General features: G+C 40.7%; 1 protein-coding gene across 5 annotated transcripts in view; it reads left to right on the forward strand.

Moving 5' to 3' along the window:
- The window catches only part of sema5ba (sema domain, seven thrombospondin repeats (type 1 and type 1-like), transmembrane domain (TM) and short cytoplasmic domain, (semaphorin) 5Ba), a 192929-nt gene that overhangs the window by 27747 nt on the left and 140603 nt on the right, over nt 1-24579 (forward strand). For 4 of the 5 annotated variants that reach the window (XR_003269943.1, XM_026144738.1, XM_026144737.1 and 1 more), the window contains exon 2: nt 11046-11112. The exons of the other annotated variant lie outside the window; for it this stretch is intronic. The gene's annotated coding sequence lies outside the window, so the exon portion shown is untranslated. The remainder of the gene's footprint in view (nt 1-11045; nt 11113-24579) is intronic. 5 annotated transcript variants of the gene reach the window in all.

Here is a 24579-nt window from a genome sequence, read left to right on the forward strand (position 1 = left end):
GCGGTCTTTGAAACACGGTGGAGGATCTGTCATAGTTTGAGGCTGAATTTCAGCAGGTGGTGAAATTTTGTCACCCATCCATCCATTCTTGTCCACTTATCCTTTTCAGGGTCAGGGGTGTGGGCTGGAGTCCAGCTGTCTTAGGGCGAGAGGCAGGGTACACCCTAACCAGGCCGCCAGTCTGTCACAGGGCTAACACATTGAAACAAGCAACCATTCACACTCAGATTCACACCTGGGGAATTTTAGAAGCACCAATTAACCAACACCACTAACTGCATCTCTTTAGACTGTGGGAGGTAGCCAAGTACCCACGCAAAAACGGGAAAACCAGAGGTAGCCAACATCCAGCTTTAAGAAGCCTGGAGAACTTTTCCTGAATACTACTTAAAGAAATGACAAGAATGTTGTGCTGTGAGTTCAGGCTGTGTTGAAGGATGAAGGTGATCATACTAAATACTGAATATTGAAATCTTCAAATAAATAAATAACCAAGTCTTGAATTGCTTGGCCCAGCCTGAAGTCACTTCTAACTCGTGGAATCTTTCGGTATTTAAAAATGATTTTAACAAGCCCTGTGAGAGTAGGCCATGCTTTTCTAACACATCACTGCTGTGTTGTTAGGGAGAGATGACAGAAAATATTCTCTGTTTCTTTCTGTAGCACAGACGGTGCTTCCCAGTAAGCACACTCAACAGACAAAAGCCAAGTTTGATTTTTGGCCTTTGGGAGAATCGTTTCATCACGATGGTATAATGTGCCACTGACGATGTTTGTCATGTCAATGAGAGAACGATTCAAAGATTTTGTTTTAATGTCAAAAACGCTAAATGTAGATAACAGGAAGATGTACAGTAGTGTTAGCACAAGATATAAACAATATAAATTATGAAATAGAGCAGCTTGTACAACAAACAAAGGAGTAAAGGGCCAACAGCAGCAGCAGCAACCAGCTAAAAGCTATATATATCATGAATCTTACCTTTTTTCCACCTTTCTGTGGAAAGAGTAAAAAGATATCAAGAGACTGAGGCTCGATTAGCAAATGCGAAACCTGAGGAAAAAAGGAAATGGCAAATGAAACTTTGCTAGATTAATGACTGAACAAGAAAAAAATAACAGTCAGAAATGAAAACAGCTTTGGCCTTTTAAACAAAATAAAATAAACTAAGCCATTGAGCATACAGGTCAACGTTATAAATGGGGCGGGGCTTTATGGAACATGATGACATGTGAGGCACAAACACAGCCGAGCTGCCTGCTGTCAGAGCACACATGCCTCTGTGTCTCCTCGTCTGGAGTGGTGCTGTATATGAAACTGTGTAAGATTAGGTGTTTGTAATTGGTTTACAAAGCCCGCTGTAATACGTGTTCACCGGTATATTTGATTCTGTTCATCTGCGTCTCCTGCACGAGGGCAAACCTGGTCTCATCATCATTTTTGCAACAATCTTCTGATTTGAATGACGGCATGATGCCAAAACAAGCAATATAACCGTCACAGCTTGATTCACATATTTTGACATTCCTTTTATTGAGCTGAGCCCAATTCAAACTAGGAAGAAGAAGGCGAAGAAACAGGCAAAAACACAATTCTCTCAGATGAAATCACCAGAATTGTTATTCTCAGTGAGGGCCTGTCACTCGTTGTTAGAAGCTAATTTAAAAAAAAAAGCTCATAAATATGCTCGAAAACAGGACAGATGCTCTGTTAGGTGGAAAAACATGTTTCTTTTATTTTACCTAAAGGGGAAATAAAGAATGAACGAGAGGATAAAAGACAAAATATAAGATTTGTTATACCACACACCAACTTGGAGTGTAACTGACTGTGTGAATGCACTCCCCGTCCCGCGCAATTGTTGTGTTTTACCTCGGATGTTTTAATAACCAAAGAGTTTTCTCCAGGAAACGTGAGGATTAGAGTATTTTTAACAACATCACTTCATTGATGTTCAGCTCAGTTTTGTCTCCCATTCTCCTCCACCTTGTGGACACACCTGTCTGTACCATTGTGCTGAAGAAAATGCACTTTGAATGTTGGCACCAACGTCAGCCATTCATTTAGAACCACAATAAAGAGTCACATCGTGTTTGCTCTTTGTGTACTCAGAGGCAGGGTGAGCTAGACCCACTGCTGCAACAGACAAGGGTTAATTTTTTTCTTCTTCGCGTCACTCTCACCTCTCATGTGCATCACATGCTTTGCATGCTTGTGCGGTCACATGGATCCAGATCTCGTTCTGCCGGCTCAGTGAGACCGCTGAGGCCATTTGGCTGCTGCACAGTTCGGACGTGCGGATCAATAATCAGCTCGATAAGTATCATTTCGGAGTGAAGCTGAGGTCGCTGCTTTCGCCTGCCTGCTGACAGTTCTTTTCCCCCCTGCTGCGAACTCCGCTCTGTGCCATCACAACAAAATTTATTTGGAATGACTCGAGTTCGCTTAGAGAAACAGAAATTTGAGCGGCCTCTCCCACAAAACGAGCGCCGTGGCAAACAGAAGCAGAAAAAGAAGGTGGGGAGGAGAGCACATGTAAGTGCACACATTTAGAAACTGTGCCATCACGCACAAACAGCTTGGAGAGTGAACGTATTTACTCGAGTGGGAGACTAATCAGCAGTACTGGGATCACGGTTAAGACCAGCATTTATCCCAAAGCAAACACCTGGTCCAGAGGAGCACACGCACTCACTGAAGTTGTTCACTCAGACACCACACAGCATTTCTTTGTTGCATCCTGAGCCATCACTCAATTCCAAATGTGCCTCTGTGGCTTAAATGTTTTTCATGTGTTTAATTAAACCCAGCATTGTAAAATTATAACAATTATTTAGTCCTGTTAGGACTACAACTGTATAAGGCCAATGAATGTGGAGGAAATATTTAAAGAAAATTATGCTTCTGATTTTAAAAAAGAAGCGTAATTTAGGGGTTTTTTGGTCGTGGATGCAATCCGAAAGTTTGAGAATCCCCGTGGCTCACCTGGCTGGGCATGGGACCAGTGTCTCAAAGGCCGAGGAGGTCTGTGTTCACGTCTGACCCAGGTTGTTTTCCTATATGTCATTCCCCTTTGCTCCTACCCCTAACTTCCTGACTACACTCTTCTCTGCTGTTAAAATCGTTTTTAAAATTGTGGAAAAGTCATTTAACTCTTTCCCTCATAAAGGCTACAGTTTCGGACCTCCCCTGTACCTTTAATGATGAGCTCAGATGCCACTTTATATGCAAATAAAGACATAGTTTGACCATTAGAATAGCCTTTGTGTTTTTCCATGGGTAGCTGCACAGCTCATTCATTTCTATTCTATAAGCAGACCTGAAATATGAGAGAAACCACTCAGTTCAGAACAGAGCTCCAAGAGTTACACCTAGTAGGCTTGCAAGGGGGTAACGAGAGAAAGAAATATTTAAAAACACAAGCAACAAAAGAGCATTTTTAAAAGTATTTCTATTAGTTGCACTGACCATGTTAACTCTGACACAGCTGGACTGGAGTCTTCTGAGGGGGCAGTGGCGCTACGCTAAAATATTTTGCGCAAATTGGCTCAGCTGTATCCACAGCACTGGAAGATCAATACATCCTAGGCTTAATAAAAGCTGCAAAAGGAGCTTCATCACAACACAGAATTGGCTAAATAACCAATACAAGACTCCAATCAGCTAAAGCACTATCAGACAGAGACTCTAGTAGTGGTCTAAGAAGATGAGCGGCTTCTGTAAAGCACTTGTAAAGAGAGGAAAATGAGGCAAAATACTAGGTGCGGGTGAAATTTTAACAGTATTTCACAGCGGATGATGATATGCAGCAAGAGAAATTCGACAGAGGATGTCATCGCAGTCGATCGAACCAAAAGCGAAACATGATGGCGGGAATATGCAAATGTGGTTGTAGGGCTGTCACAATATATTACGTCTAATATCTGATTATCATGGCCCAAGGAGGTCAAGGAGAAGCAGCACTCCATCAGCGATGCACGACATTCTCGTCTTTGCATCTTTGTGCAGAAGGAATCGTGCAGCAGCAGGATAATGAGCCCAAACTCACCTCACCAAAAAACTACTTAAAGACCAAAGAAAACCGAGGAGTGCTGATTGTCACCTGACCTCAGCCCGATTGAATATTTATGGAGGAACTTGAAGACTGAGAAGGGCCAGCTTGAGAGCTTACCGTCATTAAAGGGGTTACGTAAAAACGATAAGATATTTATGCCTCCCCCCTCCTCCTCAAATTGTAAGGCTGACATCATGCGAGCGCAAAATGGAGAGATCTTCACGAGTAAGCTTCACGAGGACTCGGTTGTATGGACGGGAAAACAAGTGCAAATTATATTCAAATAGAAACAAGTAGATTTAAGAAAAAAATAAAGAAAAAGACAGAAATACGGTTTTAAAAAATGCTGTTTTAAAAAATGCTTTTTAAAAAAATGCTGTTTTTAAAAAATGCTGTTTTAAAAAATGCTGTTTTTAAAAAATGCTGTTTTAAAAAAATGCTGTTTTTAAAAAATGCTGTTTTTAAAAAATGCTGTTTTAAAAAATGCTTTTTAAAAAGATGCTGTTTTTAAAAAATGCTGTTTTAAAAAATGCTGTTTTTAAAAAATGCTGTTTTAAAAAAATGCTGTTTTAAAAAATGCTTTTTAAAAAAATGCTGTTTTTAAAAAATGCTGTTTTAAAAAATGCTGTTTTTAAAAAATGCTGTTTTTAAAAAATGCTGTTTTAAAAAATGCTTCTACGGTTAAACTGATCCCATACGAGTGACCTTTAGAATTATTACAGCAGTCTAAAATGATGGCATCAATTTACAGGATTAGTGGAAGTCCTGTCAACAAAGCAAATGCATGTAAGTGTAAATGTTGCCCTGTTAGCAGCTACTATTTAATTGGCTTTAACTTGAGACTATAAGCTTGTTAGCCCAGGGTCTCCCCTTTATGTAACCTTCAACCTAAGTTGAATGGCCATTATTAAAGCAGATTAATCACCTTTCGAAACCTGTGGAAATACTATCATTAGCTGCATTTAGTTGAGCTGGTGAGCCATACACAATGGCAGGAGCTGGCATCGATAAATCGTAAATACAGCTGTAGATGTTAACTGCAGCAGCGAGCATGTCAAAGTGATGGAAAGGGGAAGATTTTGGGGTAAATTTTTAAAGGGATTTAAAAAATAAATAATAAAATCGTAGCAGTAATAATGTCACCTTCTCTCTCTTTTTTTTAAATGATGAAAGCTTGTTGCAGAGACATCATTAACATTCAGTGTTTGGACTCAGCGGCGGAAGAGCACTCTGCACGTGGTGATGTCACATCTCTGAGGATTGTTGAATTTAAATAGCATAGTTAGCTCCCCATCATTTCTCTAAGCCATTTGGTCAGCTGTGCAGCTTTAAAACTAACACTGATGTATTAGCAGCCCAAGGCGTCTTTAATGGAGGTGCCACTTAATTACTACAGAGACCCACTTGAGCTTACTGAGCAATCAGAAACACATACGCATTGCTCAAAATCTGAAATTGCTTTTTCACCAAGACGTCGAGTGCAGGAACACATTTTTACATGCAAGAACATACACGGCACGGAGGCCTGGATCAGGACGGCCACCCTTAGTTTTATTCCCCCCTCTGGTCTTTACATTTAGTCCTCAATTCATTTGCCGCTGTAACCTTTTGTCGCCACTCTCGCGGTAACGGAGGCGACCTCTCTGCTCACCTAGCGCTGTTGTCTCTGAGAGCAGGGAGGGTGAGGTCAGAGGTTAAGACGTATATAAACAGGTGTCAGATGTGATGATGAAAAGCCGAGGATATGTGAAACTGTGCTGGAAACTCAGCCAGTGGGCTGCGAGGACACAGGAGGACGGTGCATAATAACGAGGGTAATAGATGACTTTGCCCGTCAGTGTGATGCCATGGTTTCAGGTTGTGCAAATTAAACCGTCTTGTATGTAAGGCTCGACCTTTCGGATAGCAGCTCTGTGTGTGTGCGTGTGTGTGTGTGTGTGTGTGTGTGTGTGTGTGTGTGTGTGTGTGTGTGTGTGTTCTGGTTCCCAGTCTCTTGGATGTGGTAGATTATTAGCCTTACTGCCCCTGTCTCCCTTCCTTCTCTCGTTCTCTTCCCTCCGTGTCCTGTTGATTAGGTTTATTATTTTATTTACATAAAATACATAAAATGAAAATGAATTCATTTTGTGTTTATTTATCACTTTTAGTTTAGTTATTAGTGGGAAAGATTCCTACATGTTGTTCTGATAGTAAAAACCTCTGAGACAAATCAGTCATTTACTTCTCACAATTAAGTAATTAAGCCTTGTTTTTGGAAATGCCATTAATTTTAATACAAAGAAGAGAAGACATACACTCACTGGACACTTTATTAGGTACACTTTGCTACTACTGGGTTTGTAACCTCACTGTAAAGAACCCTGTTTATGATGATCTGAGCTTTGTAGTTCTTTGACTTACTGCTTCCTTCCTATCAGCTCAAAGCAGTCTGGCCATTGTCTTATGACCTCTGGCATCAACAAGGCATTTTCACCCAGAGAAACAGAGATAGAGATGGTTGTGTGGGACAAATCACAGTAGATCAGCAGTTTCTGAAATACTTAGAGCAGCCTCTCTGGCACCAGCAAGCACACAGTCATTTAAATCACCTTTCTCCCCCATTCTGATGCTCACCACATCTATGTAAATGCCTACCATACCGCCATGTGATTGGCTGATTATATATTTCAGTTAAAGTTAAAGGTTGCTTCCTTTTTGCTCTGTTATGCGAATAGGCAGACAAGAACAGTGTATTTCAACCAGTCTGTTAGTTGATAACCACATTAGTGTGAAGTTTAATGACACACAGCTGAAGTGATGCTTTTGAGAAATGTGCATTTTTTCCCACACAGCTAATCATAATTGAGGCGCGTCATCCTGCTGTGTTGACACATTATTGTTTGCTGATGTAAACAAAACAAGGCAAGCAAACCCAAACACCATACAACACTCCAACTAAATTGCAATCTATGGTTTGTCTCTGTGTGAGGTCAGGTTAAAACAATCTGTCTACACTTTTGTTACCATTCGAAATGAACATTATGCCTTTAAAATCAGATTTTTTAAAAATATTTTCATAAACTGGCATGGTTTATGGCTCCTGCCTTGCCCATGAGCACTGCTGCAGCCTGAGTCACCCTGGGAATGCCAGTTGCACGCCACCTCTGCTTGTTTTGCGCTGTCAAGAATAGCACGCACTTCGGTAGAGAGCAGCAGCGAAATGACATGACTCACAAAAGTCACCGACGCTCAGTTAATTATGCGAGATTCATGATCTTTTGAGTGCACAGCCAGCGACTGAACAACACGCCAATTTGCATATTTTTCTGGAAATTTTCAACATTTCACAGAAGCAGAACTAATGTGACAGGACTCTAACTGAAGGCTGCACTTGAGTGTGCACGATCAGCTGTTAAAAACTGAGACACAGCGCTGCCTGGAGATCGATTAGATTAGTCGACACGTATAGATCAAACACTTCGCTACCTGCTCCGTTGCTCACAAACATTACAACAAACTTTAAGTCAGTTTGAATTTAAAAAAAAATTAAAGGGCTGGTGTCAGTTTTCAAACGATTTTTAGGGGAAAAAAGTTGCAAGTTTGGTAAAAAGCACATTAATTGGTGGTAACGTCTAAAGATATGACAGTGGCTTTAAAGGTTTCCATGATTGTATAACAGAGTAATGAGAGCCTTTGAAGTGCCACTTTTCCCAGCTCATATCACGTAGTGTGTCCTCGTTGCAGTAACTGCTGGGATCTGCTGTGTTCGATTTGAACTTCATAAAAAAAAAGTTTGTTTAGCAACAGCAACCTAGTGATCTCAACTGGAAAGCTGCAGGCAGTAATTTGCTCCTAATTAGACACGTTTCCTTTAGTGCCTAAAGGGTGAATGTTGAACTGCACAAGTACAATGTGTGTATAAGTGTTTGTGCTCCTGTGCATTTCTGTGTGAGATAAACATCGAGAGTTGTTGAGCCGTGAACTCCTGCCGCTCTGTAACTTGCCTCTTCACCCGCTTCCCGCTAAGTCTTCATTAAACTGCCTGATTCAGTTACCAGTAACTGGAGCTTAATTAGGAGAATTTGATTTTCGCTGCTGGGTCTCGTGGAGAATGTTGATAATCACTTCTTATGGACAGAAAATGAGTGAGATGCTCTGCGGTGGGCTGCAAAAGTTTCAGCTTGCAAAAAAAAAAAAAAAAGTTCCAGGTTGGAGACTGTGCCTCCAGTCTGCTTTGATTCATGCTGTTTTTGAAAGCTTTACTAGTTCTTCACATAAGTTCACAGGATGACCACCAAGAAGAAAGAGGACTTTCAAGGATTCAAGATAAGATTCAAATTAAGATGGACAGCATCTGTTGTAATTGCTCTGTATATATGTCTCTGTGTGTTTGTGCTGTATGTGTGGGTCTGAAACATCTAAACATTAGAGGTGAGCAGGTCAATCTAAATATCCATAGTGTCGATACCAACATTGATATTGGTATCAGGCCGATACTAGTGTGATGGGATTGATACTTTGTGTCTATCCCCTAAGTTCAGCACTAGCAGCACTGAACTGTGTTAAACAACTTTTTGCAAATGAAAAACTATTGCTCAAACATGCACTATGAAAAAATTCTGAACCTTTTTGTGTTGACTATCATGTTTATTTTGATTTCTAGCCTATAGCACATCTAAACAACCAATCTGACCCACAGTGTTTTAGCGGAAGGCACATTTACCTACCAGGTCTCCAACAAACACAGTTTCAAACTGCATGAAAAACTGAACGGTGTGTTTTGTTGTGTTAACTCATTATTGTGGAAAGTAAAAAATCGCAGTGATTTAGTGGTCATTAAAATGTGCAAATTGATGATGATTCAGCTCATAAATCATCGCACTGTGCTCTGCACTGCATAAGCTTTATAGGTTAAAAGTATCGGCATTAATATCAGCAGTACTGGCCCTGTATTCACTTGGCATTGAATATATACCAAAATTTGCAGTATTGCGCAGTATTACTAAAAATACTTTCAGGACTCCATCCATCCATTTTCCTCTGCTTAGCCAATTCAGGGTCCAAGCTGCCATAGGCTGAGAGCTTTCCGGGGTACAACCTGGAAAGGTCGCCAATCTGATGTTGGGCTAACACCGACAGACAATCATTCACACTCACATTCACATCTATGGGTAGTTTAGAACCACCAGTTAATCCTACCCCACTAACTGTATGTCTTTGGACCTTGGACAGCAGCGCTAACCACGCTGTCCTGCTTCTGCACTCATTTTTTATTATAATAAATTTCACGAATTGCTGCTGGTAGATATATCATGCATTTCAGTGTACATTCAATCCAATAGTGATAATAAGAAAATGTGATGTTTGCGATATTTCAGTTGGTGACGAGTTTCTCTGCGTCTCTCCGTGTGTTCTGTCAAAACATTTCAGAACAAAAGAAAAAAAACGGTGCCATTTTCATCCAAACCCGTTGCAATTTTTCAGTCTCGATGTTTTCTGACTGAGAGTGACGTCTTTATTGCTGCTATCAACAAAACCCTTGCTGGTTCTCTGTTTTTTTCACCTGATCTGCAGAAACGCCTCACGAGCACCACGATTGGTGAATCTGAAATGTCCCACGCTAAGATGAAGGTGCTCACACAGAGGTCTGGAGCCAAACGTTGGCCCTGATGTTACCTATTGTTATCTGTCTTACTTAAATCTCGGCTTTGCTGCTTGATTTGCACCGAGCCCAGTATCACATTCATGCCACTTGTGGTCAATAAAGCCATACTGAATCTGAGCAGGGTCATGCAATCCCAGATCCTGTCTGCACGACTTTCTTGTGTAGATGCGGGACATTGAAGTGTGTGTGTGTGTGTGTGTGTGTGTGTGTGTGTGTGTGTGTGTGTGTGTGTGTGTGTGTGTGTGTGTGTGTGTGTGTGTGTGTGTGTGAGAGAAAGTGAATAAGACTTTAGGTCACAGACTAAGCAGTTTATGAGAATTCTTCCTCCTCACTTGTTGCAGTGAATAAAGCCTGATCCCACACTGACAGTGGAGATTATGGGGAGTTTCTGTGTGTGTGAGCGGACACTTCCTGCTGCTCAGCCCTAAATTCTCGGCTTAGCTCCATGGAAAATCCTCTTTACTGTATTTTTCTACCTGTCTTTCTCACTCTTAAGTGTCTCAGCATCAAGCTGGAGAATGTGGTCGAAGAACTGGGTGCTTAATTAGCTGACTAAGAGTTTGATATGCACTTCATATTTATTATTACTATAAAACAAAGCCTTTTATTCTTTGGTTCCAACCTAAATGCCCTTTTAGTTAATTTCTGCATTTATGTGATAACATCCTATAAGATGTACAGTTAATAAATCATCATTAGTGAACTTTATCATTCCTCTTTGATTCATTTTTGCTCCTCTGTGTTGAAGTGAAAGAAACAGCAGCCATATCACGGCAGCTGACGACACAAGAGGGATCGCGAGTCTGAGCTGCTCCTTCAGGTTGCCTTAGAAACCAAACCAGGGCTATTTGTTCCAATTTGCTCTGTGGCACTGAGATCAAAAAGCTTGGAACCAAATGTGCTCTCTGTATATTAGCATCTGTGTTTGGTTCGACACAGTTTAGGCGTCTGTGTGCCGCATTTACATCTGTGTGTTCGTTTACAGTTGAGCCACATATTGGTTGTGTTGTTTGTGCGAGTCGAGTCAGGTTTAGGGCTTAATGTGCTTGAACTATACTGAACTTGGTGGTTTGTTATTGTCCAGTTAGGCCATCAGTTGTTACAAAGGCCTCTCGCAGGTCCCTCTTTCCCTTCAGCCCCCCCGCCCCCCAAACCCCATTAAGGTTGGGGTTTAAAAAGCCGTTCCCGCTCCGCCTTCTCTCCTTCATTGAAAAGTTGGCGGTTTGTTTACGAGACCGCCAGCACTTCTTTGTGGTTCTGCGCTCTGCTTATGAGATGGAGGCGAGTAGCTAGTGAAACACTCACCCCTCCCCCTTCCTTCTCTGTCTCCTTTCCCCTTCTAACAGAATCAATTTGAAAAGGACAGACGGCCCTCACAGCCCCCTGTGCCTACACCCCAGTGATGCTTAGCTGGTGAGTACACTTTAATCTTTTTCATTTGGAGCCTCCGTGTCATTTTCATGCACTACTTTGACTGGTTTCTATATCCTTCTCTGAATTGCTGCTATGCAGTGGTGCAGCAAGTTAGTTGACTCTTTTTACTTTTATCCTCAATTTTTTTCCTGGGAAACAACAACATTTCTCTCTGGTCTTGTGGATGAAGGATAGCAATTACTCTTTTCCTCTCATTCTAACTTTATTTAAATGTCTTCCACTCCCCCCAAGACCAAAAAGAAGTCTCACTGGCCTTTGTGGTAAAAGTAAGGCAGTCTTTTTTGGTGAAAGTCCTTTATTCTGACTGACTGAAGTGATTTGAAAGGCAGTGGGGAGAGTTTTGCAGTAGAGGCGGAAGAGAGGAGGATAAGCAGAAGTGGTGGGGGCAGGTAGGGGTGGAGGGGTTTCATGCAGGCTGCTAACGGTCAAGGTTTACCTTTCCACCTCTCTTTGTCCCTCTATTTCTATCCATCTCGTTCAATCAATCAAACTATGATGCACAAGCCACGCATCAGTTATCTACAACTCGAATTGTTGTACTTAAAAATGAGTTAAAAACAGCACAATGCCAACAAAAAATAAAGACAAGGATAAAATAAGTGAGTGTCAAATTGATGCTGGATAGTCAAAAGTACTTTTTTCCATGTGAAAGCGAAGCACTCCGGTCGTCGACAGCCTTGTGCCTAATTGACACAGCACAGTGAAATTATTATACAGGTGACATGAGTGCATAATCATCTTTTGAAATCACCTTCACCAGAGCAGGCTGGGGCCATTCTCAGAGCTTTTACATGCCTTTTTTAATTCAGCTGTAGCAAGAGCAAGAAAGTTGGGTCATTATTCCGTCCATCAACACCTGACGCTTGAAAGTTTATCTTATGTAACGTTTTAAGATATTTCTACGGTGGGCCGGAGAGTTGCAACGTAACCAGCAAATAGACAAACCCTGCAAAAGCACACAAAAGGCAACGGAAGTAGGAAAAAACTCAGAAAATACAACGGAAGTGTTATAGTGGTTTTTTTGGGTGGGGGTTGTTTTTGCATATAGAAACTGAAACACACGAATAAATGCACTGAGAGAAAACGAAGTGGAGATTCATCAGTGTTGTGAGGGAGAGAAATATGCAGTCAGAGTGTATTTTAATCACATGAGTCATGTAATACTAAACTTATATATTTGCTATTAGCTGCTCACTGTTAGCTTGTCACTTCTGGAGCTGTTCCTTCATGTTCTCGTCTCCCCCAAAAACACTTCCCTTGTGTTTTGTGTGAAGTGGTTTCTCTTTTTAAAAATGTTTCCTGGTGTTTTCTTAACTTGCTGTGCATTTAAACTGTCAGGGCCAGATTTAATCATCCGGCCAAACCGTGTCAGTAAGGCCCGTCACCATATTAGGTTTAGACATTAAACCCTATGACTGGATGAACTGTGGCGAAAATTAAGTAAAATGTTGGTTTTCTACTAGAAAAAATTAATTATACTGTTAAAAAAAAAAGAGTGAAGGGAAGTGTAGTGCAGCTTTTTGTGCAGTTATAGAAAGTAGTCTGTCCATAATTGCACAAAAATGTACACAAAGTACAACAGTTTTTTTCTAAATGTGTTATTAACGTGGCATTTTTAAATCTCATAGCTATGTTGGTGAGTACAGTTGGAATGTGATTGTCCCCTGAGGGAAGGTATCCAGATTACAAAAAAACTGAATAGTAGGCATGTTTGAAGCTAAGTTTTTAATATATGCAAGCTCTCCTGGAGTTTGGATGATCTGATATCGTCGTGTTGGTGTTGTTCCCAGATCATCATGAAAATGTTGTTCCAGGTTCAACATCGCAAGTGACCAATCACATTGTTGTGACGTTATTCTTTTGTGCGCCAAGCCATTTGGGCATTTATGAAATTCCAATGTTGCAAGGACAATATCAGTTCTGCTTACCGTTTATTAAAGCGTTAGGGTTAGGGTCAGGGTCCGTTGATCGGCGGACAGAGGCGGTTTCTCGCAGCTTAAGTACAGTTTTTGGTTTTACGGCGGTTTTTCCCAATGTCGCAAAAGTATGATGTCACAACATTCTGATTGGTCACTTGCAATGTTGATCCTCGAACAACATTTAGTATGATGATCTGGGAACAACACCAACACGACGATATCAGATCGTGCCTTGAGCATGTGCTAATGAACAGAGGTGGTGAGAAAACTGTTGGCCTACATGTTTTAAACACAATGGCATGCAGAGTGAGCTCAAACTTTCATTTAACTTGTCTCAAATACCTTCACACACACACACAAACACACATATTCACTGAAGCTGAACATGAGCCAGAGTGACATAAAAAAGTTTTTAGAAGGTCTTTTAGTCATTTATCAAATCTGTGAAAATGTGGAGGAGAGCAAAGTGAAGGAAACAACATCAAATAAAAATCTATCCCTATTTGTGAGATTGTTTTTTTTTTGTTGCCTGGATATCATATTCTTTGCTGTCCCAGTGCTCATTCAGCTATGTAAACTAGATCCTATTGTTACGTAAACAGTTCAAAAAAACGCCTTGGATAACAGAAAGTCAAACTGAGGAGCTGAAAGTCAAACGTTTGGCATCCCCTCGGAGAAAATGACCTTGTTTACTGAGCGACTGAGCAAAAATGTTGTACTCCTAAAATCAGAATTTATGCATCATTGATTTTTTTATTTTATTCTCATAAAATATATAATAGGGTTATTTGTAATGTAGCAACTTTATTGACTTAACCTTGACTCAACTGGACCTATATATATATATATTAAAGCACTTTTCATTGCATTGCAAATCTAACCTTGCGTATTTGTTCACACTGCACAAAGTATTTAAATAGCTCTAACTTAATCAGAATTAGTGAAATATGAAGGCTGTTTGGATACTTTTTATTAAAACGTAAGCAAGTGATGCCACTCAATTTTTGCTTTCTGTGGCTTTATTCAGTCTCAAGTGTATCTATCATCTTGGTTTTGATTTCAAGCCCTTTTTATCTTCTGCCCAATTTCTCCTAAAATTAGTAGAGACTGCTCTTGCTCCAATCTCAACCACTTCTTTCTCTGTATTTAATATCCCTGAAGGCCATCCCTGGAATTTGCTTATTTTCTATTGCTCCACTCCCCTTGCTCAGCACATGCATTCAGCTCACTTTCTCTATTCAATTCAATTTGTGGCCTAAATATCTCCCCCTAATATGTGTCAATGGAGTAGAGTAGCAGTGCTCCCTCTCTGGCTGCTTTGAAGAAGCTCCACTGCGTTTGTCTTGGTTCTCTCTGCCCCTCTGGGAGGAGATCAGGGGCTCCAATCGTGGTTGGCATGATGTCTCCTCCAGCCCCGCTGTTGTTTGCTGATATTTAGTTCAGGATAACAATAAGCCGGAAGAAAACAAGCTCCTTTCAGGCCAATAAGAGATGGAAGGGCTGGACTGAGAGGGAGAGAGAGGCCTAGAAAAAAAATGGGGGTGGGAAGACATGGGTCTCATCCCTGGACGGGGATGCTCTTTAAAGTATTCTGTTTGTGGCCCCCAGGGCCGAATTAAGGGAGCGTCATTATCCCTGGCAAATTACCACGCTGCCTTTGTGGTCCAGCCATGGTACATTAGGGTGCCTTAAAACGTGGCTGAGCTGTGCCTATTCAGTTTGCGAAAGTGGGGCCACTGGCAGATCCTTGGCCTGACTCACAGAGGAGGCATTCACGCCCTATCGGGGGGATGGTGACAGCAATGATGGTGATGGAGAGGTTCTCTTGAGATGAGTAAAGAATCTCTCGGGCCAAGGCTGATGTGTGATCTTCAATCACGTGCCAGCTGATGATGTAATCATTTGGCTTCATCGAGGGTTTGAGCCGCTGAGCAAATCCGGGCCCTGACTGAGACATTCCTGAAGATTTCCACGCCAGTAGCAGGAATTAAATTAGATCCAGTCTTTTAGTGGAATAATAATAATTATAATGATAATACGTTTTTTTGCTGTTAGATTAAGATAAACTTTCATATTCCTGCTTTATTATTATTATTTCTTTATAATAAAATATTTTTTTGTCAGGATTTGATTAAATATTAATCAGCCTTTGACCTTTTTTCTGCCAAATTTCAGTAGTTAGCTTAAAAATATAAGAGTTGTGGTTTTGCTTTAAGGTGTACAGTTATCAACAAGTACAAAGAAGAAGAAATGGCTGTGGATGTTTTACTTGGTCAGTGCTTTCATGTTTCAAGAGGCAGTTAAGATAACTGAAAAATTCCAGTGTCTTGTATCCAACGCTGAAAGTGAGCAGGAGGGGCTGATTTCAGAAGAAATGTCAGATCCTTTGAGCCTGTGCGAAGGATTTCAGTAGTTGCAGAGTGTCTGCAACAAATAAATGTCTCTGAGTTCTGTATGGCATCCACTACAAGCTGTGAAGGAAGCTGTTTTTTTCTACATACACTTTTTGCAGATTTTTTAGTCTTTACTGCAACAGGACAGTGAAGAGAAGACAGGAAAGCTGGGAGTCACGGAGTAGATAGCCACAGATTTGGTGGATTTAAACCCGGGCTTCTGCATTAGCCTTACTGCATATTGGGTCACCTGCTCAGCCCAGTGAGCTAAATCGGCACCCCGGCAAGCTTTGTTTTAAACATTTGCAGGTAGCTCACACTCAGCGAACGTTGATCCTCTGGGTCTGAAACAGTTAAATTAAGTTTTCATCCGATGCCAAGTAAAGCCAGGGTGCTCCATGAGCTATTATGTCAAACTCTTCAAAGAAAACTAAATAAGAGCGCTGCTGAAGGCGCCGCAAAAGTTCTAGTGTGTGAAATATTTGTTCTTGGCACTTTGCCTTTATTTATCATCCAATCAACTGGAAGCTTTACCTCAGCGATTGATGTCTCCCTCATTTTATTTTTCTTACCATGATAGGTGGGAGATTTCATTACTTTCCAACATTGTTTCCGGGTTTTATGAACTCAATCCCTCCGCTGAAGTAGATGAAGAAAGGGAGGAGGGCTTTTGTCCAGGGGCTGTGGCAGAAAACCCTGAGCCTGTAAATCCTGTGCTGATCTTTGGATCATTAAGCTGTGAGCCCTCAGTCCTTTGGTTCTTTATCACCAGGCCTGGATCCCAGGCCATAATAGAGGCTAACTGGCTAATGATTAGCTGTCTACTGCAGCTACTTGAAAGCTGACTGCTGCTGCTGCCAATCTGAATGAGAGGAGGTTTTAAAAACATATAAATCCTTAAATGTGTTTCTCTTTTTTCCCCTCTCAAACCTTCTCTCTCAGGATCTGGAACTATTCAGTTCTTTACAAAGCTTATTGTGGAATGATGAGTGTTTTTTTTCTCCATCTTCATTTTGTATGAAAAGCCATGTTGACTTAAGCTATTGTTGATTTGCATATTTTAAGCCGCTTGCTCGTGTAACTACTTTACAATAGGTGTTGGAATGGCTTGTGTACATGCTTGTTAATTTGACAAACAGCATTACCTTCTCCCCGTACTGCCTTTGAAGTAATCGCCTTGTCTCTAAACAAGCTCCATGGAGCTGAAAGGAAGGGGATGGAGTCTGAGAGGCAGTGTTTTGGATAACAATCACTTTGTCTTCCTCCTATCAAAAATCCTTGATTACTTGATTATTCAGGAACCACACAGGCATATGAATATGAAACTTCTCACCCTTTGAAGCAAACATAAGAAACAGCTGGGATGAAATCTTCTTTATTTAAAATGTTGCCTGCGAATTAACTAGTTTGGAAGAGCGATCTGGAAGACGGCGCTACTGCGTCACTAATTGACAGACTTGTGGTGTTTACATCATTTCGTGCTCCATAATTGGGGGAAAAAGGGTAATACACAATGGTTTTCCTTCAAGAATTCAAGTGTGTTAATAAAGCTTGTTATTTAAATTTTTTATTCATCCTTTATCTGTGTAGGTTTCTCTCGTTTAAATCACGGACAGGACCCTATTTTGTTACAAAAAGCTCAAGCTTGCGAGAAAAAGAGGGATCCTGAATGAGTTTTGTTTTCCACAAACATAGATGTAAATCGCTATATCGTGGGTTGCATGAGGAATGAGAATGTGTTCCATCGAATTAGATGCCAAACATGTGGAGACAAGGAGGCAGAGAATAAGAGAGGCTGGTTAGGTCTTCTGCTTATGTACTTGAGGGTCATCAGCCTCTGATGATAAGCTGCTGGCTAAGATGGGGATTATGCTCAGGACTTGTTGAGGACAAGGATGTGGACAGCTGCAGGAAAAAAAGGTAGTTTTTCCTTTTGTACATCTTTGAAGTACGAGTCCACCTGAGGAGCATGAGCATATGTGGTGCATTATGTCTTTGTGGAGCCACGTGGCCACAAGGCCATAAGGCTGCCCGCACACACACATCTAGACTTGTGTGCATCATCCAAGACTAGCAAACTGTGGAAACCACAGCATTTCTTATAGTTAATGTAACATACAAAGTCAAACTGAGAGGAAGCTCAGCACATCTGAGGATCAGGGAAGGATTATGTGTACATATCTGCTGCATTCTGTAAGAAAGAGTCCCAAATGTTTGCTTTTCCCTGTGACTTCACTTTTACAGAGGGCGTTGACTCGATTTTTAACACAAGGGTCTAAAACTAAAGGGTGTCACATATCCCTTTAAAACAAATATGTGATTTGGACCGGACTCAGTTAGTCTGTGATGGGATTAAAATTCCAGTCTTTGGCAGTCTGACATCCAGGATGCTCATCCAGTACTCTGGCCACACACCTTTATCTCTGGGGGGCACACTGCTTCCTGCATTGGCACTAAATGTTGGCAACAAACAGAATTCCTAGTGGTCTGGTTTGGCTGATTCTAAAATGTGCCTTCTCTGTTGCTCCTGTGAGGAAGATTACCTTGCCTGTCTTTAACTTGCTCTTACTTTTACCCCGAGAAAACACAGGCTGTTTAAGGCAATCAAACACAGTACATTTCTTCTATATAAGTTGTGATGTTAACCTTAACTTGTATATGAGCCCGTAACCACGTAACGCACAGCTATAAATCCAGCTTTAGTGTGTTAACACATCTGAAATCCTATTAGAAACCCTTGATTTATTTTGGGCTAAATCAGCCTCACCTAAATCAGACCTTAGAGAGAACTTAACTCTCTCCTCTGTTAGATTTTTTTAAACCACCACTTTCACTCTCCACAACCTGTGGAGCAAACTTGCTGTCTGCTTTTTAGTCATTCAGTAAGGATTAGTGGCACTGTGTGTTTTCTAATTATAGAGCTGGACTGTGCTCTCTCCTCCACTGAGGGGTCACATCAAGCCCACCAGGCTCTCAGCCAGGAGCTTAGTCACAACTCTTAACCGCTACTTTCACACATTTATGCCTGTGTTTCTTAATTTGATATCTTTTTAAAATTGCTATCTTTTTCTTTGTCTTTAAAAAAAAAAAATCACTGCATGCTCTGTTCTCTTTTTTTTTTTTTTTTTTGCGCCTGTCCATTTCTCTGTTTCTCCCTCTCCTGCTTGCTGAGTTCACAAGAATGACTTTTCATTTGGATAAAATAAACTCAATGAGGTAACTGTCAAAATAAATCACTTCCTATATCAAGGAGGAAACAAGTAAATGCCCGGGAGAAAGGGATAGCAATTCCCTTTTTTTAACCACACAATCAATCAGTTCCCCTTCACATCTTTTCACATCTTTTCATTCTTGCCGAACAATGGGTTTGATTAACCCCTCTGGGAAAGCTCATTATCCATTTCCATCACAAAGGTGTTTGTAAGGCACTTGGATTTGAAACGCCTCAGCAAAAAAACATAGATAAAAGGAATATATCGAGCTTAAAAAAAGAAAAGCCAATGATAAAAAAATGATGGCTGCCAGTCTGAGCTCATGCATCTGGTTTAACAACTAGCCAGATGTTGCTCCTGCATTCTTGATGTCAGTAAGATGTTTTGATCGTCGTGACTGCTTTGTGTGAGTTTGCCAACTTGCTTTAAAATCTCATCTTTTTCTCTGCCACTTTAATTAGATGAATTGAGTTGTGACAGTGGGACTTGAATTATATTATATGTATGAGTTTATTTTGATTATCAGAGTCTGTTAAGGATGTGCGGGAATACCATTGTTGAGCCAAATCAATTTCTCTTCTTCGAGGGACACCCAGGAAATAGTTCAATCCATTTTTAATCAAAGCACCTTATTATGCTGGACTTTGGGTTTGTGTCCTGTTTTCGCATCAGTTATTTGATGAAATGAAATGCACAACCATACAGCAATTGCAAAGATAACGGCTTGCCTTTTGAATTTAACTTAAAATGATTTATTTATGTTGTAAATATGTTATGATGGGCTCGAATTCTGGATATGCTTTGAGTGATATAATGCACACACATCTCTGTTTATCCTACATACGATCACAGTTTTAGCCATGTTCAAACTTTTTGATCCCACAGTCCCTGCATAGTGAGGACATGAGCAGACGACAAAATGTGTGGCAAGCAAATCCCTGCAGCTATGGTGTTGACAGAGTTGCTTTGTGTCAGTGTGTCCAATACAGAGATCGAGACAGGTTTAGCTTAACTTAGCTTAGCGTAGCCTAGCTTAGCCTAGCTACAAGACTAAAAGTCAAATTGCAGCGCAGTGATACCCACGGGAATAAAAATAAACATGATGGCAGTAAGCTACACAAGCCAGCGCACTCTAAGTGATGTTCCCAAACCTGGATAAATGGAAGGGTTCCAAATAAGTCATGCGGATCCATCCGCTCTGGTCACCTCTTGGGAAATAAAGGAACAGGCATAAAGTTGTTTGTTATTAGAGGCACAGCTACTTTGAGTGACAGGAGGGTGCCTACTATGCTGCTAGTTCTGTGCTAGGAATCACCTCAGCTAAGTCAAATCACTAAACTAGAAGGGATCTAAGTGTTGTTATCATTTGAAACAATTTCAGTGAAGTTATCTAAGAACTAATATCCTCTATACTTTTTACAGTTTATACAGTTTTGATGAGCGCTCATCAAAACTGGATAACAAGTACCGTTACTCCTGGTACCCAAAAATAACAATGTTCCAGCAGCAGGTGGTTAACATAAACATATGTGATACCATATGTGGCTATAGCTATTTTTATATTCATGATCTGTGGTAGAACCACACATCATATGACACACCCTCACGTAAATCCAATAGTAATTTGTGTGTTTATTGAAATAATTGAAGCACAGACAGTTTTTGTGTTGATCAGTCTATCCTTTTCTTACCATCTCCCTGTACTAGCTTACAGTAGATTGGGTAAAGGGATGGTCAACTGCAGGGATTCTCACAACAACAGCTTATTTAAAAACTTAAAATGGCCCTTTAGCCCTTATTACATTTCTCTGGACATATGGGAGTAGACCAAAACACCCTGCTCTAAATCACACAGACATATTATGAACTAACAAAACCTCTGAAATACTCCAGCTGGCCAGTAAGGCTTTGTAGTTTCCATTAACTTACATTTTTAACTTTTGTGGGCACATTTTCACCTCTCTTCTAAGCACACAAAGTAAACCTGTTTTTCTTTCTCACCCGTGAGTGTCTTTCAGTTGACTTTGTGTGATAATATAAGTACAAAGTGCCTTGAGGTCATCTGGATTTTATTTCAGTCCCTCTTCTTTTCTATGCCCACTTTATAAAAGGTACGTTCACTTCAAGATATCAAAGTGGGATTACTTGTAATTCTTATTCTTGTACAGGATGACCTCCTCCTTTTTGGTTGAATTAGGTGCCTTTACAGAATTAATTACTTTGAGCTTTGGGGCTGAGGAGATTTCTTCGTATTTTCAGTATCTGGGTCTTTTGTGTTCCCTCACACCAACATGAGAGAACAGGACTGACTGAGAAGGTGTTATTAGTTCTGCTCTCTGTTAATGTGAAAACATAGAATCAAGCCTAGATGAACGTGTGAAGGCTTAAGTGAAAAGTGCGAATGTATCTGGCTAAACATGCTGCACCAATTAGTTAATGATTAGACTGGTAATTAGGTCTTTGGGAATCGTACTCTTTGTGGAGCTGATTGATAGTGGCACTTGTTCACGCTGTTCATTTGAAGTTTTTGTGGATGCTCAGATTCCGGCACATTCTAAAACCCATCCACACGCATGCTTTGATGAAGATATCCACACCGCAGCCTCCAATTTACAGCTCAGCTTGATCAAACTGCTCATTTACAAAACTAATGAGAAAATGAACAAAAATTAAGAAATCATTTAGCTGTTGTATTACATGAAGACAAGAAGCCACATTTCTTTTTCTGCTGTGAGCAATTATATCACAATTACAACACAACACAGCCCCTTCGGGCGCTTGTCTGAGGGTGTTGAGCTTCCTTTTGGAGTTCTAAATGCGGCGTCGGAGGCGTGATGTGTGTCAGGGCGGGGAATAATTCCGCCAGCGATCAGTCTTGTTTTTATTTTCATCGCAAAAATTTCCTGGCATATTGCCTGGGTTATGCTTCAAGAAGACCATAGCTTACAAATTGCGCCGCAAGACCACATAGCAATTATACAGAATATGAGATGTTTTTTATTCCAATTACATCACAATAGATTTAATTATAGCTGCGTGTCTTTTTTGCATCAGGCTCTATCGCCTGTCTTTTGTTTGGGAGAGGATTCTTCACTCTCTGGACTGTAATCAGTGTTTGAAAAGACACTACGATCTGGGAACCAAGCGCTGGCACTGTTTAGGAGATGAAATGGAACAAATGATCCGCTGCAGCTTTTTCTGTTCATCTGTGATTCCAACATGTAACTGTCTCAGAAGAATAAGAACCATTTACATGTAGCGATCTTTTAAAACACAGATGAGTTGTTTTTTTTTTTTTAAAGATCTTGCCCAGGTTGACGGCACTTTCGAAACTCTCGAATTCATCCGTGAAGTTTAGACGGTTGGATGCGGCACAAAGCTTTTACTTCACTTCAAAACACTTTGCACTTGTTTGACTTCTTACGGTGTAGCTGCAATCTTAAATCCCTCTCCCTAACCCTTCCTCTTCCTCCTCCTTTGCTTTCTGTCCTTTTGAGAACAGCAGGATCTGACAGCCCTGAGCCGAACAGTGTGAAGTTTGTGAAATGGAAATGGCTTTGTGGTGTCTCCTAAACGCCTGACCACTTTATCTTATGTGTGTGTGTCTGTTGGTGTACATGTGTATATTTTTCTCTTTCTGTATGTGTGTGTGCGTTGTGCACATTTCTTTAGCTGTAGTTTCATGAGTCCAGAATGTGAAATGGACTTCTGAATCATTCTCTGCTGCCAGCTGGTGATCAGATTTTTCTTCCCCAGTGCGCAAATAAATAGGATCAGATGCTGCAATGTGTCTGCACTGGTGGCAAATTCTTTCGAGCCATTGCTAAACTATACAGTTATATGTTGTTTTTTAAAAACTATTATTATAGTGTTTATGTTGGAAAATAAAAAAAGGAAATGAAGAATACCCTGATTTTAGACCTATAGCTGATTGTCAAGCTCTTAAAATTCGTTAACTATGCAGAATGTGCCTCTCGTGTTCCCTCAGCCTTTGTTGCAGGCTGAAATTCAACATTTTGTTTTATAATAGTGAAAACCTAACCTTGCAGTCTTCTTCCAGCTCTTGTTAGCATGAAAGAGAAAAGCACTAAAACATCAAACATTATCAAATGACTCCTGAAATATAAGCCATTTCTGCACTATCTAACACAATGCTTCAGTGTGTTCCAGTCTACATTTCACTGAATACACTGCTTCTCTGTGACACAGTTTCCCTCCCTTGGTCTTTGAAGTGTAGCCAAAAGTCATGCATCGTGGCTTTTGCAAGCTTCTGAGCACAAGGCGAGACATAAGAGAAGTCGATTATACTTCTGTGTTCGGAAAATTGTCACTATATGTCACAATATAACAATACGGGCTTGCAATATAACTTGTCAACAACCGGTGACAGACTATAGCCAACCAGATGTCATACATTATGCAAGAGGACTAAGGTGCTTCAGGGTGGTAAGAAACACTGTACATATTGACTAACCAAAGTGTGCGATGACATGAAACCCAGACCTTGTACAACTTGGCTGATTCTGAGCTTGTGTTTACTGCACTCGCAGTTATATTTTTAGCTGTCTACTTGTCATCTGATCGCATGAATTTTCATGCCACGTGTACGGGAACAAAATGTGTCTGTGTCACGGGCCTTGTCAAATTTAAAATGTGTCAGATTCAAAATGTGTCAAACTACAAGATTCGAAGCGATGCTGTAAATCTATTTGACTGCAGTGACTGTTACTCGGGTGCTATTATGACAACTGACAAATCACAAATCTTGAGCTGACACCGTGTGCAGTGGCAGAGCAAAGCAATCTTTAAAGGGATGACCAGCTTTAGAAAACTCCTTACCTTTGGCCCTTTATTTTACCTCTGAATGGAAAATCACTGAAGAAAATATCTAAAGCCCTGAAATACTTTATTTGCAATGTCATGCAGACATACACTGTGAGGACTCGTGTATAATAAGCTTTTTAACCCCTATTTCATTATGGAAGCTCAGGACCATTGAAACATTTCAACCAATAAATCATTAGGTTGAACTTGTCCAAAAAACTCACTGAAAAGCCTTCAGCTAATCCAAAATGCTGCAGCAAGAGTCCTGACAGGGACTAGAAAGAGAGAGCATATTTCTCCTGTTTTGGCTTCCCTTCATTGGCTTCCTGTTAAATCCAGAATTGAATTCAAAATCCTGCTCCTCACATACAAGGTCTTAAATAATCAGGCCCCATCTTATCTTAATGACCTTGTAGTACCATATCACCCTATTAGAGCACTTCGCTCTCGCTCTGCAGGCCTACTTGTTGTTCTTAGAGTATTTAAAAGTAGAATGGGAGGCAGAGCCTTCAGTTTTCAGGCCCCTCTTCTGTGGAACCAGCTTCCAGTTTGGATTCAGGAGACAGACACTATCTCTACTTTTAAGATTAGGCTTCAAACTTTCCTTTTTGCTAAAGCATATAGTTAGGGCTGGACCAGGTGACCCTGAATCCTCCCTTAGTTATGCTGCAATAGACGTAGGCTGCCGGGGGATTCCCATGATGCATTGAGTTTTTCCTTTCCAGTCACCTTTCTCACTCACTATGTATTAACAGACCTCTCTGCATTGAATCATATCTGTTATTAACCTCTGTCTCTCTTCCACAGCATGTCTTTATCCTGTCTTCCTTCTCTCACCCCAACCAATCACAGCAGATGGCCCCGCCCCTCCCTGAGCCTGGTTCTGCCGGAGGTTTCTTCCTGTTAAAAGGGAGTTTTTCCTTCCCACTGTCGCCAAAGTGCTTGCTCATAGGGGGTCATATGATTGTTGGGTTTTTCTCTGTATCTATGAAGCGCCTTGAGGCGCCTTATGTTGTGATTTGGCGCTATATAAATAAAATTGAATTGAAATTGAATTGAACTTAGTGGATGTAAGTAAACTTTAAAAGCTAATTTAAA

The sequence above is a fragment of the Astatotilapia calliptera genome, chromosome 16 (assembly GCF_900246225.1).
Source record: "Astatotilapia calliptera chromosome 16, fAstCal1.2, whole genome shotgun sequence".
Taxonomy (NCBI): domain Eukaryota; kingdom Metazoa; phylum Chordata; class Actinopteri; order Cichliformes; family Cichlidae; genus Astatotilapia; species Astatotilapia calliptera.